This window comes from Felis catus, chromosome B1 (assembly GCF_018350175.1).
Source record: "Felis catus isolate Fca126 chromosome B1, F.catus_Fca126_mat1.0, whole genome shotgun sequence".
Taxonomy (NCBI): domain Eukaryota; kingdom Metazoa; phylum Chordata; class Mammalia; order Carnivora; family Felidae; genus Felis; species Felis catus.
Genome location: NC_058371.1, coordinates 41,153,365 through 41,166,514, shown reverse-complemented (window position 1 = coordinate 41,166,514; position 13,150 = coordinate 41,153,365). Strand labels below are relative to the sequence as shown.

At 42.8% G+C, this 13,150-nt stretch overlaps 1 long non-coding RNA gene across 1 annotated transcript; it reads left to right on the top strand.

Annotated features, from left to right (window-relative positions):
• Nucleotides 1-745: 745 nt before the first annotated feature.
• LOC111560122 lies at nucleotides 746-12,957 on the top strand. Its single transcript, XR_002741697.2, has 2 exons — nucleotides 746-1,113; nucleotides 12,888-12,957. It is a non-coding gene; the product is annotated as an uncharacterized LOC111560122 (long non-coding RNA).
• The last annotated feature ends 193 nt before the right edge of the window (nucleotides 12,958-13,150 follow it).

The following is a 13,150-nucleotide window of genomic DNA, read 5'->3' as shown; positions in this document are numbered from 1 at the left end:
TCAGGTTATTTAGCAGGGAATGGCAATCTGACAATAGTATAAAGAATGAAGGGGTAGGGGGAGGGAGTGCTGCTTTTGGAGGCAAAAATGTATTTTAAGAGCAAAAAGAAGAAGGGTTAATTTTTTTTTCTAAGAAGAATCCACTTTAGGGAAGATGATACACTTGGGTTAGGCATTTGAAGTCCAAGAGATGGTTTGAAATACACAGGCAAAGTCCAGCAGGCACGAGCTAGACTTCAGCCGAGAGATCCCTTCCGAATTGAAGTAGACGTTGGAGAGTTACACCTGCGAGGGAACACGGAAATCGTCCTTACAAACCCCTTGAACTCCCTGGCTTCACTAGTAAGACAGATGAGACTCAGGGATGATACTGATGATGGCGATGATGATGATGATGGTGGTGGTGGTGGTGGTGGTGGTGGTGGTGCTGGCAGTGACGGTAATGGCAGCTAATGTTTCTTGAGCATTCCAGGCCTCGGGCTACGTTCTTTACATCCAGAACTGTATCTCACCGAATACTCCCAACAGCCCCAAGATGACAAGATAATTTAGTGACTCAAGCCTCTTCTTGCTGATCAGGGCTGATTTCACTCTCTTTAGAATCTATACGAGCGCACCTCGGGGAAATAAAGTAGCCAGTATTCAGGCCCGGGCACAGCTCAGAAACGTGGAGACTCCCTTTTAGGAAGCGCAGACCCTTATCAGAGCAGGAATCCTGGGGGATGCGCGCCACAATGAGAGGCAGGCGACCAGGACCCTGGAAGCACAGCACCAGCCTCCGCGGCTCCGGGCCAGCCCGAGGTAACGGCAGCTGGCCCGCCAGGGGGCGCCTCTGTCGGTCCCGGGCTCGCCCGGCCGTGGGCAGGTGACGAGGCGCCCTGTCCCCCGCCCCGCCTCTCGGGGCCCCCGCCCGGCGCGCGCCCGGCGCTCGGGTGCCGGGCGAGAGATTAAACGGCGGGAGGGGTGGGGATGGGACGCGAGGGGTCACGTCAAAGCGGCGTAGACAAAGGGCGGGCGCGCGCACGTCTTTACGCACGCCTCGGCCGGCGGCGGCGGCCAAGGGCGGGAGGGATCGTTCACGGAGGGACTGGGAGCCCCGGAGCCTCGCGGTCGGTGAGTATGACCGAATTATCCCCCGTCCTGAAGGTCACTGGCCCCAGGGGAGCCGACAACGGGCCGGGGGGTTCGGGGCGAGGAGCCCAGCGAGGGGCCTGAGGGCCGGGGACACCCTCCCTACGCCGCTCCGGCGTCAGGAGGCACCATTACCGCTTCCTGGGGTTTCCCAGCCGGTAGGAACGTTCCGCCCCCTCGCCCGCAGTGGAACAGTCCGCGCCCCTCCCCGGGCGCTGGCCGCGCCGCCTTGCAGTCCCGCCACAGCGCCCCGGAGCCCGCGCCCAGCCCTCCCAGAGGCCGGTGCTGGGCTGGTCCCTCCACTCCCTGCTCCGGCAGGCTCCTCTCCGAATGGGCTCTTCGGGGTTCGCCCGCATCCCAGGTGCTCCGCAGTCCGCACCCCGAGCGTGGAGGAGTGGAGCCTGGGAGGGCTGAAGGGGGTGGGGGATAGTAGAGATCACGAGGAAGCGCCTTCACCTGTGATTTCTTTTCTTAGGGACTTTGGCTTCCCCGGGATTGATATTCTCCTCGCTTGTTCTCCAAAGGAACCCATTTTTCTTTCTTTAGAATTCCCTAACCCCCGAAATCCCTTGCCTTTCCGTTTTGATTTCATGTCCTGCAAGGCATCCTCCTACCAGAGGGTTTATTTCCTCACTTCCGTTTCACATAGGGTTTTAACTTTCGCTGTTTAAAAGTTTAGGGAAAATCTCCCGCATGAAACATATGGTATAGCTTTGTGGAAACAAGTTCATTACTGTGCTAGATCTAAGTGCCTCTCACTGCTCGTGCCCTCCGTGCCATGGATCTTCTCAGTGATAACCTTCTTGAGAACAATTCCTTTTCTGGTTCATTTTCCTTAATTTTGGCTGAACTTTGAGTGCCTCTCTGCTTAGTTTCGTATCCTGTCGATTCTGTCTCAACCCAAGGGAAATGGTGTGAAAGCAGTTATCCTATGCCAGAGACTGTAGGAAAGAGTTCTGTAATAATGCCATTCTTCTCTCACTTTGATAGTGATTTTTTTTTCTAACTTTGTATTATGGAGAATTTCAGACATACAAAAATAGCTGAATAATAAACCAGCATGTATTCATCATCCAGCCCCAACAGTTGATCTTTACGTTAAGTCTGTCCCATCCACATCCCTATCCATCCCCCCCGCACCTGGCAAGCTCTGGGATAAATCCTTGATGTCAAAAGTAGTTTGGGATTCAAAATAAAAATCTTACTGTTGTATAAAGTCATAATGTACTTTTTAGGGACATATTCTATTGGAAGTCCTTTGACTAAGAAATACATAAGCATTGGAGAGGGGCCAAAAAAGAGTATCTAAAATGATGAAGCTGCTGGAGGACAGGTTGAAACAAAAAGTCTTTCAGATCTGGATGAGAACTTCCAGATCATGTTGTCTAACTTCTTCATTTCTGATGCCACCTCAAAGTCCCTAGAGGTGCAGTGACTTGTCCAGATCTACAGGAATAAGAGTCCTGAGTCTGGAAACCTCTCCCAACTCCACATTCAGTCTCCTTTTTCCTGTACCATAGTCCTTGCCTTTAAAAGTTGTATCTTTCAGGAGAGGAAAACGTGTAGAAGGGCTGTAACTGAAAACTCTTACAATGAAGGGTTTGGATGGGTTAATATGAACTTTTCCATCAAATTCCAGAATAATGAAACTAGGGGATCTGTCTTAAAATATTTCTTAAACTAGGGGCACCTGGGTGGCTGAGTTAGTTGAGTGGCTGACTCTTGGTTTCAGCTCAGGTTGTGATCTCATGGTTTGTGTGTTCTAGCCCCACATTGGACTCTGTGCTGACAGCATGGAGCCTGCTTGGGAGTCTTCTCTCTCTCCCCTTCTCTCTGTCTCTCTCTCTCCAAATAAATAAATAAATAAATAAACGTAAATACTTCTTTAGATATGGGACAGATGAGAAATTCTAATCACAGCTTTTAGGAAGCATGGGAAAATTCTGACCTTAGAAGGGGAATACCAGACTGAGAGTACAAACAACCTTAAAAAAGATGTAGACAACATTCACAGCTATTTAAGAAAAGGGTAACTAAGGGGAACTGGGATGATTCGGTATTCGATCCTGAAATTTTGCTCTTGATGACAAAGAGAAGATAGCACCCTTCCAGGAAGCATCCTTTCTTGCTATTAACAGATAAGAATCCTAGGCTGGATCTAACATGGATTAGGCACTTTTTGTTTTTGTTTTTGTTTTTATAAATAAAACAATGGTATGTATTTCTTAGCACACTCTGTGCTGTTAAGTTTTCTTATCTCCAGAAAGACCGGTAAACTCAGTACTTGTACCCCAATCTCCACCCTAAAGTTGGAGGGGATATTGTACCTCCAAAGAATGTTGTGAATAAAGGAATCTTTGTATTTAGAGGTCCTATAGAGCTTGCTTATAAATTTAGGTTCTGTAATGTGACATAGTTATTTATAAATTATTTTCAGGATGGACTTTTGTTAGTTTGTGACCTAAATGCAGTGGTTGTCATGCTCATCCAGGTTTTGGAAATAACCGGTTAAATAGCAGTATCTGGGTGTGTTGGTAAATCATTACCCATAAAGACATGGGTGTGGGGAGAAATCATGTTTTGTGTGGGGTTTTTTTGTGTTTGTGGCTTCAGAAAGTGCAGTGGTTAGTTAGGATTCTAGCCTGGTAAAAATGGTTTTTGCTGAAGAAAAAAACATTTATCTATGTGCACATCACAAAATGTTACATCTTATTATAGATTTCTTGCTTTCTGGAGATAGAAGCTAGAGATGATTTGACCCTGGTTGAAATATATTGTAAAATTGTTTCTTCAAGTAAAGTAGAACCTGATTATAGCCTGTCATTTACTTCTTTCTATATCATTATGCTCAAGGGAGGACTTGACCAAATATCATCAATTCCATGTTATCACCAAACTACAAAATACTTACTATAGCATGAAGAATGCTTTTTAAAAGCACAGAAGTTGAGAGTTGGTAGGAATGTTACAAAGATTGGAGTTTTTCCTAACTCTTTAAAGGTGCTGTCTCTCCTTTAAAACACAGGCACACATATACACCTGTCACCCAGTCACAGGGTTTTGTCTCCTTTCATTGGGCACTCTTTTAATTTGCCTTCTGGAGTAGTTGTTAGTGTATTTGGATTGCACTTCCTTTTAGACTGTAAGCCTAAGATCTGCAGTATTAGAATAATGCTTTGTAAGAAGGAGCCTAATAAATTTCTGTTGACGTTTTGAATTAAAATACCAAAAAACTGGTGAGGAAATTTAAATCCATGGAAGCTGAATGAGTTACAGACCAGATAGTAACAGCTGTGCCTGAACCCTTAGCCAGAAAGACTCCTGAGTTCCAGTTCTAAGCTCCTCCACTCTACCATTTTCTTCACACCACAAAGCAATGGGGAAGGAAAAAATATTATATGTATATATATTTTTTTCTTTACCAGTTAGACATATTTTATTTTCAGGGTCTGCTTAAAAGTTTTGATCAGTGCTATCCAGTAAAATACACACCACATGCATTATTTTTTAAATGTTTTTTGTGTTTTTTTTGAGGGAGAGCATGAGCAGGGGAGGGGCAGGGAGAGGGAGACAGAATCCGAAACAGGCTCCAGGCTCTAGCTGTCAGCACAGAGCCCAGTGCGGGGCTCATACCCACGAACTGTGAGATCATGACCTGAGCCAAAGTTGGATGCTTTATGGACTGAGCCACCCAGGCGCCCCCATAATTTTAAATTTTGTAGTAGCCACTTTAAAAAAAAGAACAAAGAAACACATGAAAATCATTATAATCATATATTTTATTTAACCAAAATGATCCAGAATATCATTTCAATGTATAATCAATATACAGATTATTAATGAGGTCTTTTACATTCATTTTTTTCATCGTCATTTAAATCTAGTGTGTACTTTACAGCACATTTCAGTTTGGACTACCCACATTTCAAGAGCTCAAGAGTTCTGTGTGGTTAGTGGCTGCTGTGTGGGACAGTGCAGATCACTGTCAGCTGAACATAAAGAGAAAGGAGCATTTTAGGTTCTTAGTAATACTCTGTTCTGAGGTTAAAATAGAGTTTGTGGTTGTGGTCATTCATTTTTTTGTTTCATGTTTTAGTGTAGTTAGGATTGTTTCAAATTTGTGGCACATTGAACAAAGAAGTCTGCCAGTCCACAAATTTTGTACCTTTGTGATGAAACGCTTTCTCTCTTTTTATTTATTTTTTATTTATTTTATTTATTTTTTGTCTGTGGGATCAAACTTCTCTCTCTTTTTTTAAAACCATCTTCACAATGTTTAAGTGTGTAGTCCGGTAATAATACCTTCTAATTTCAAATAACACTGTTTAGTTTTTGGGGGTGAGGGGTGGGGAAAGCTTGGTTTTTTAAAAAAATAGCCCATAGCAAAACTTAGTAATAAAATAACCTAATAAAAAATAGGCAAAAGATTCAACACTTCACCAAGGTAGATGGATGGTAAATAAGCACAAAAGATGTTCAGTGTCATTGGTCCTTAGGGCAAATTAAAGTTATGAGTTACCACCTCACATCCATTAGTATGTCTAAAATTAAAAAGACTGATCCTATCAAGTGTGAGTAAGGTTGTGGAGCAAATGGAACTTTCATACATGGCTGGTGAGGGTGCAAAATGGTACAGCCAGCTTAGAAAGCAGTGTGGCAGCTAAATACACACCTACTTGAGACTCAGTCATTCGACTCCTAGGTTATTCACCAAGAGAAATTACAATGTGTATCCATACAAAGACTTGTAGATAGCAGCTTTATTTGTGACAGTCCCAAATGGGAACAACCCAGTTGCCTGTCAGTAGGTGAATGGATAAACAAATGTGGTATAGCCATACATTGGACTGTAGCTCAGCAGTAAAAAGGAATCAACATGTGTGCGGCAACATGAGTGATTCCTCAGAATAATTATGCCTAGTGAAATAAACCAGACAAAAAGATTTAAAAAACAAAAGGCAAGGAAGTTGCTTCCAGTTACATACACAATACTCAAATGTAAAAGTGCCATTTCTGAAATGAGCTCCCAGAGCAGTGTTCTGAGACGTCTTAGTTATAAAACCCCAGCAATCACATTGTTCTTTCTTAGGCTGATTGCCCCAGAATATCAAAATATCCTGTTTACTTTGTTCTTTTTTTTTTTTTTTTTTTTTTTTCTTTTCCAGCTTGGAAGACTTAATGTTGCCTTGGGAGAACTCGGTAGGATGTTACTTGTTACCCAGTTCCAACTCAAGTTAGCCCTTTGTAGGCAAGGGGAAAGTACTTAAGGTCATAACAACTTTACTTAAGACCAAGACCCTGAAACTGACCATATATTACTGTCTTCTTTCTAGTGAATTGAGTTATCGTTTAACTGTATCTTGGCTTTGTTTTGAACCATTTATTTTATCTAGGATTAATGTCTGCTGTATGTGTATTCTTGGTTTTTTAGCACTTCAGGTTCACTTCAGCATAGTGGCTCTGAGCACTGCCTTATTTCCTTGGAAACACTGTAGATTTCCTCCTAGGCCCTAGTTTACTATTCAAGCAAATTTCTTGTACTCCACTACTCTAATACATTTGACATTAAATTCACACAGCACTATTACCTGTTTAAAATGATAAATACAATTTTATTTTTATTTTTTGTAAGTTTTTTTCATTTTTTAAGTTTGTTGATTTTGAGAGAGTGCGAGCTCGCACATGAGTGGGGGAGGGGCAGAGAGAGGAGCGAGAATCCCAAGCACGTTCTGCTCTGATAGCACAGAGCTCATTCTCAGAACCATGAGATCATGACCCGAGCTGAAATCCAGAGTCGAAATGCAGAGTCGGTGGCTCACTTGAGCCACCCAGGCGCCCTGATAAATACAATTTTAAAAATAGCACAAAGATAAAGTGACCTCTCCCTTCCACTCCTAGAGGCGGCAACTGTAGCCATTTTGTGTGTATGTTTCCAGAGATCTGTATCTTGGCAAATACATACAAACTATGTATTTTTTCCTTTTCCTCTCTCACAGTTGGTATTTACTCTGAACATTGTTCTGCATCTAACTAGTAGATTGTTTCTTATCTGTACACAAGTAAATGTCTTTCTTCTTTTAACAGATGAATAGTGTTCCATTGTATCTTCTGTTAATGGACTTGGGCATTTCTTTTGATATTACAAACAGTGCTACAGTCAGTAACCTTGCACACATCATTTTGTATATGCATCAGTACAGGGTTTCTCAACCTTGGCACCATTGTCATTTGGGGCTGGATCATTCTTTCCCATAGGAGGTGATCTGTGCATTACAGGATGTTTAGCAGCATCCCTGACCTCTCTGTACTAGTTGCCAGTAGCTCCCATCCCAAGTTGTGACAACTAAAAACGTCTGCACGTGAACCAAATGTTTGGGGGAGGGAGAAGGTGGGCAGGCGTAAAATGGCCTTTGGGTGAGAACTACTGTTCTAATTTATCTTGAGGATAAATTTTCAGAAGTAGAATTGCTGGAGCTAAGGTTATGTGCGTGTAAAATTCTCATCGCATTTTCTGAGTTGTTCTCCATAGAGGATGTACCATTTTTACACTCCAACAAGCAGTATTTGAGGGTAATTTCTCATTTTCACCAATACAGTGGTTTATAAAAGAAATTGGGGGTTTTTTTGGTTTTGTTTTTTGGAGGGTTTTTTTGGCCATCTCACTAGTTTTAATTCCCATTTCTATGCTTTACAGCTAACCTTTTTATTGAGCACCTAGCACTTGCTAGGCAGGTAGTATTTTTTGGCATGTGGGTTTTAGGACATACTTTGAAATGCTTTCCTCCCTGTAGCCCTCTTAAAGTTTAGCATTTGTAACCGAAGACAATACTCTGGGTTTCTTCTGACCCTAATGGAAGGGTAGTACGTACCATTTATTGAGATCTAATATGTGACAGACATTGTGCTTGAAAAATGTATTAACCCTGTGTTTTTTTCCTTTGAGTTGATATGTGGTGGCATCCCTCTGGGTATATTCTGGTAGTCATGGTCTCCTGAAGTAGGAAGTTTCCTGGGCAATTGACCCTTGAACAACCTGGGCAGTAGAGGCGCTGACAAAATCTGCATGTAACTTCGACCTTCCCCAAACTTATAGCCTACTGTTGACCTGAAGCCTTACTGATAAATAGTTGGTTGATATATATTTTGTTCATGTATCATGTACTCTATTCTTATTAAAAAGTAAGCTAGGGGCATCTGGGTGGCTTAGTCAGTTAGGCATCTGACTTTGGCTCCAGTCATGATCTCACAGATCATGAGTTCAAGCCCTACAGTGGGCTCTGTGCTGACAGCTCAGAGCCTGGAGCCTGCTTCGGATTCTGTGTCTCCCTCTCTCCCTGCCCCTTCCCCGCTCACACTCTGTCTCTCTCTCTCTCCCTCTCAAAAATAAAATAAGCATTAAAAAAATTTTTTTAAAGAAAAAAGTAAGCTAGAAAAAGAAAATGTTATTAGGAAAATCATAAGGGAAAATACAGTATTGTATCAGAAAATAATCCACATGTAAGTGGACCCATGTAGTTCAAACCCATATTGTTATTCCAGTTTCAGCTGTATTTGGTTTTGCAGTTAGGAATCATAATAGTCTCTGACTTGTGATTGGATCAAAATTGGTTTAGATGACCTATATTAAATTACCTCTGTTATTTTCTTTCCCAGAATTATCTTTGCCTTGCTAACAATTATCAAAGTGTGAAATTATGACTTTGTGTATGCTTATTTGCTTAACACTTGTCTCTAGGCACTAAATAATGCCTGACATAATGTGTGAGACATAGTAATGTGCCCATTGAGTATTTGTTGAATGAATGAACTCATCACTCTCAGATCTGAGGAGCCCTGGAAACTGGGTCATTTGGGGGCTTAAAGTCCCAGATTTGCCGTTCAGTGGCTTGAAGAGTTTAGGTAACTTAGTGATGGGCTCTGTCACATTCCTAGGATGAAGCCACCCTCCCTCCTAAAAGGCTCAGAACTACTTGGTTCTTCTGTTTTTCTCTGGACCATTTGGGTTCCTGGGGCAACTTTGGTCCAAATTACTCTCAGTGAGTCTGGCTGAAAGCTGTGGAAGTCAGGAGAATGAGTAAATACCTCATGCTTGTGGAGTCATGGTTATATTTACGTGAAGCAAAGTGATATCTTCTCTTAAGTGAACAGTCATCTGGGAATTGTGTGGTGGAGCTCTGAAGTGACTGATTTTCTGATACTATTTCAGAGATCAAAGTTTGTGTTATGGGGCCTAAGACACCAACCAGTCTTCCGGATTTAATGGCTGCTCTGCTGATCCAGCAAGATATTTGGGACTCTGTTTGATAACTGTGGTTTGCTTGCTCTTTCTCTTTACTTCTGAGAATCTACATGGGGATTGTTTAGTCTTGGCCAGATAACTTGTTTGGCTACGTTGCTGTTCTCTGTTCTGGAGTCTGGCACCCATAAACATGAACTCGAGGGGTGGGGTGGAACCATGGGATGGGGCGTGAGTTCAGTGCCTCTCAGAGGAAAAAGGAGCAGCTGGGTCATGGGTTGGCAAAGTGTGTAGGGTCAGATAGTAAATAGGTTTTGCTGTGGTCTGTGTCATAGATTATTCTTCATTTTTTACAACTCTTTAAAGATGTAAAAACCATTCCTAGCTCACTCCTGGCTTAGAAAAACAGGCCAAAGCCAGATTTAGCCTTTGGGCTATGGTTCATCAACCCCTGAAGAAATTAGTTTATTGCTAAATGTGTTTAATGTTTTGGGGACATGAACCCAGAATAACCTTGGGAATTCTCAGTTGATTGTGATTCAAGGAAAAGAGATCTAAACTCTGGCATGGGAAGTCAAAGGACCCTGGTGTCAGTCATCTTGGGTCCATGGAACCCAGGGTAACCTTGACCAGTGGGGCACAGGGGTTTTGTTCCTTCTTTCCCATGGGAGTGTTAGACAAGGGGAACAAGGACAGAAGAGTGGAACAGAGATGTGGCCCTAGAATTAGGCTGGAATGAGACAGGTTTAAAGAATACAGTGACTCAGCAAATTAAATGAAGTCTCAGAAATCTATCTAATTTCCTCAACCTCTGTTGGTGTGCTGTTAAAAATCTGGCATGTACAGTCAGTTTAGCCAGTTTATAAAAATGAAAGAGCAGGTTTGTACCTTGGATTCTGAGAACTCCAAATTCTGATACATGAATCCAGATTTGCCTTGTGGTTTTTCTCTGACCACAAGAAGTTCTGTAGAGCAGCTCTGCCATGAAGGAAGTGTTCATTCATTGCAAGATGGTAGTTTGGGAGGTAGGAGGGCATGGTTAAAGAGCTTGGGCTAGGAGACACATCCACTGGTGCAAATTCGTGCTCCGATACTTAGTAGCTGTATGATTCCCTTAACTTACCTGATCCTCTAAGCCTTGATTTCCTCCTTTGTAAAATAGCAGTGATGATAAGAACTCCACCACAGGGCTGTTGTGAGACGTAAGTGAGGGTAGGGTATGTAAAATGTTTGTGAGGTTAGCTCAGGATCTGTCACGTTGCATTCAGTATGTTAGCAGTGATAATGATAGTGCAAAAGTGGAAGAACTGGAGGATCCCAAACAGGAACTAGTATTTGTGACTTGGTGCCACAAAATGGCATGTCTTTTTCATTTAATCACCAAATGTACAGGACTGTACTGGGAGCAGTACTGGGTTAGGAGTCAGAAGAGGGTGATCTGTCTGTGTCTTGCTTATTTCATGATGGGTGATGTGGAAATAATACTGTTGACAAGTTCTGAGAGAACATGTGAAAGGTTTTGAGAGTTCTGTGCAGAAAGGCACTGGACACAGTTTAAGGTGAAGGTTGTAACCTGCTGTCTGTTCAGTTTCTTGAACGTGTAAATGCATAGGAACAGAGCCAGAGGTGACTGGTGCAAAGCCCCGGTGTGTGCCAGAGATTTGAAAAGGTGCTCCCAAGTGCAGGGCTTGCACTGGTAACTTGTGGTTAGGAGTAAGTAATGTAAGGGACGCCCGGGTGGCTCAGTCAGTTAAGCGTCCAACTTCCATCCAGGTCTTGATCTCGTGGTTCCTGAGTTCGAGTCCCACGTTGGACTCTGTGCTGACAGCTCAGAGCCTGCTTAAGATTCTGTCTCCGTTTCTCTTTGCCCCTTCCCTTACTCACATTCTCTCTCTCAAAAATAAATAAGAACATTAAAAAAATTGTTTTAAAGGAATAAGAAACCTAAAATTGAAATACTTTTGTTAAGATATTTAAAATAGTGGAGTTTATGAGTGGCCATGTTAAGTGGAAGAAGCCAATCCGAAAATATAATTCCAATTATAAGACATTCTGGAAAAGGCAAAACTGTGGAGACAGTAAAAGATCAGTGGTGGCCAGGGGTTCGGGAAAGGGAAGGATGAGTAATTGGAGCACAGGGGATTTTAGGGCAGTGAAAAACTACTGTGTGATAGTATAATGATGGATACATGTGCTTTGCATTTGTGCAGGCTTCTAAAGCATACAGCACCAAGGGTGAACCCTGATGTAAGTGTGCGCTTGGGGTGACTATGATGTGTCAGTGTAGGTTCAGCAACACTTGTAACAAATGCACTTTTCTGGTGGGGATGTTAATAACGGGGGTGGCTGTATATATGTAGGGACAGGGTACATGGGAAATCTCTGTATCTTCCTTTCAGTTTTGCTATGAACCCAAAACTGGTCTACAAAGAAGTCTTTAAAACAAAAGAGAATGACCAATGTGGGGAGATAGACAGCTAGAGAGAGGAGTTTAATCTCCTTGGAGAAAACAGAGTATCTTTTTTTTTTTCTTTTTTAAATGTTTATGTTTGAGAGAGAGAGGGCGTGAGCAGGGGAGGGGCCAAGAGAGGGAGATGGAGATTCTGAAGCGGTCTCTGCACTGTCAGCACAGAGCCTGACACAGGGCTCAAACCCACAAACCCTGACATTATGACCTGAGCCGAAGTTGGATGCTCAAGTGACTGAGCCACCCAGGCACCCTGGGATGATGTCTTATAAAATTAAAACTCTGCTTCCTTTTCCCCTGCAATTCCATTTCTAGGAATTTATCTTGAAAATATATTTATATTTGTATTTGCATGTGCATTTTGTGTGCTAAATCACATATGCACGTGGTTATTCATTACATTATTTATAACAACAAAAATGTAGTGTCCAACCTCAGGAAACCAGTTAACTAACTTATGGTACAGTAGTTGAAAACTGTGTACCTGTGAAGAGTGAGGGAGCCCTGTATGCACTGATGGAATATTCTTGCAAGATATAATAAGCTAAAGACAAAACAAAAAAAAAAAACCCAAGTTGAAGAACAGTGTGCTGAGTATGGCATCATTATTGTTGCCAGATTGAGGGGGGGTGAGCAGAAAAGATCAATTGTGATTTCCTTGTATAAGCGTAGAATTCCTTGGGAAGAATATGAGGCCGATAACATGGTTGCCTCTGCAGATAAGAACTCTGGGTAGCTGGGGGACAAGTAGGAGGGAAATACACTTTGCACAGTATCCCCTCTTTGAGAATGTGTCATATATCCATATACTTTCTATTCAGAAAGTTGGCCACAGATATTATTGAAATCGAAAGCTTATATGGAACATCTCTGTGCTTTCATTCCACATGTGTCTGCTACCTGTTGTTCTGCCCACTCCCTTTGACCTTGATGACTTGAGAAGCTGGCACTGAATCTAGGCTTACTCTAAAACAGCTCCCCTCCCCGCCAAAGCATATCGATGTTTCTCCTCTTGATTTGTGTGACTGATGGTGTTTCTGTTTCCACCCCCAGCTTTGGCAGCATGTAAGCAACTTCTTGCCAAGAACCCAGGTCACCGCTGAGAAGGGGGCCTCAGGGAGAAGAATATCCAGAGGAAACCAATGCCAGACGCGTCTGGAGTTGCACTCCGCACAAGCAGCATGAGACATTCCGTGCCAGCATCTGTGTCCTGCTGGCCAAGACTGTAGCTCTCCAGGTTGGAGGGTCCTGGACGCAGCACGCACCAGGAGTCTCTCCAGAGGAAGAATGGGGCCAGATATGAACTTTCTACAATG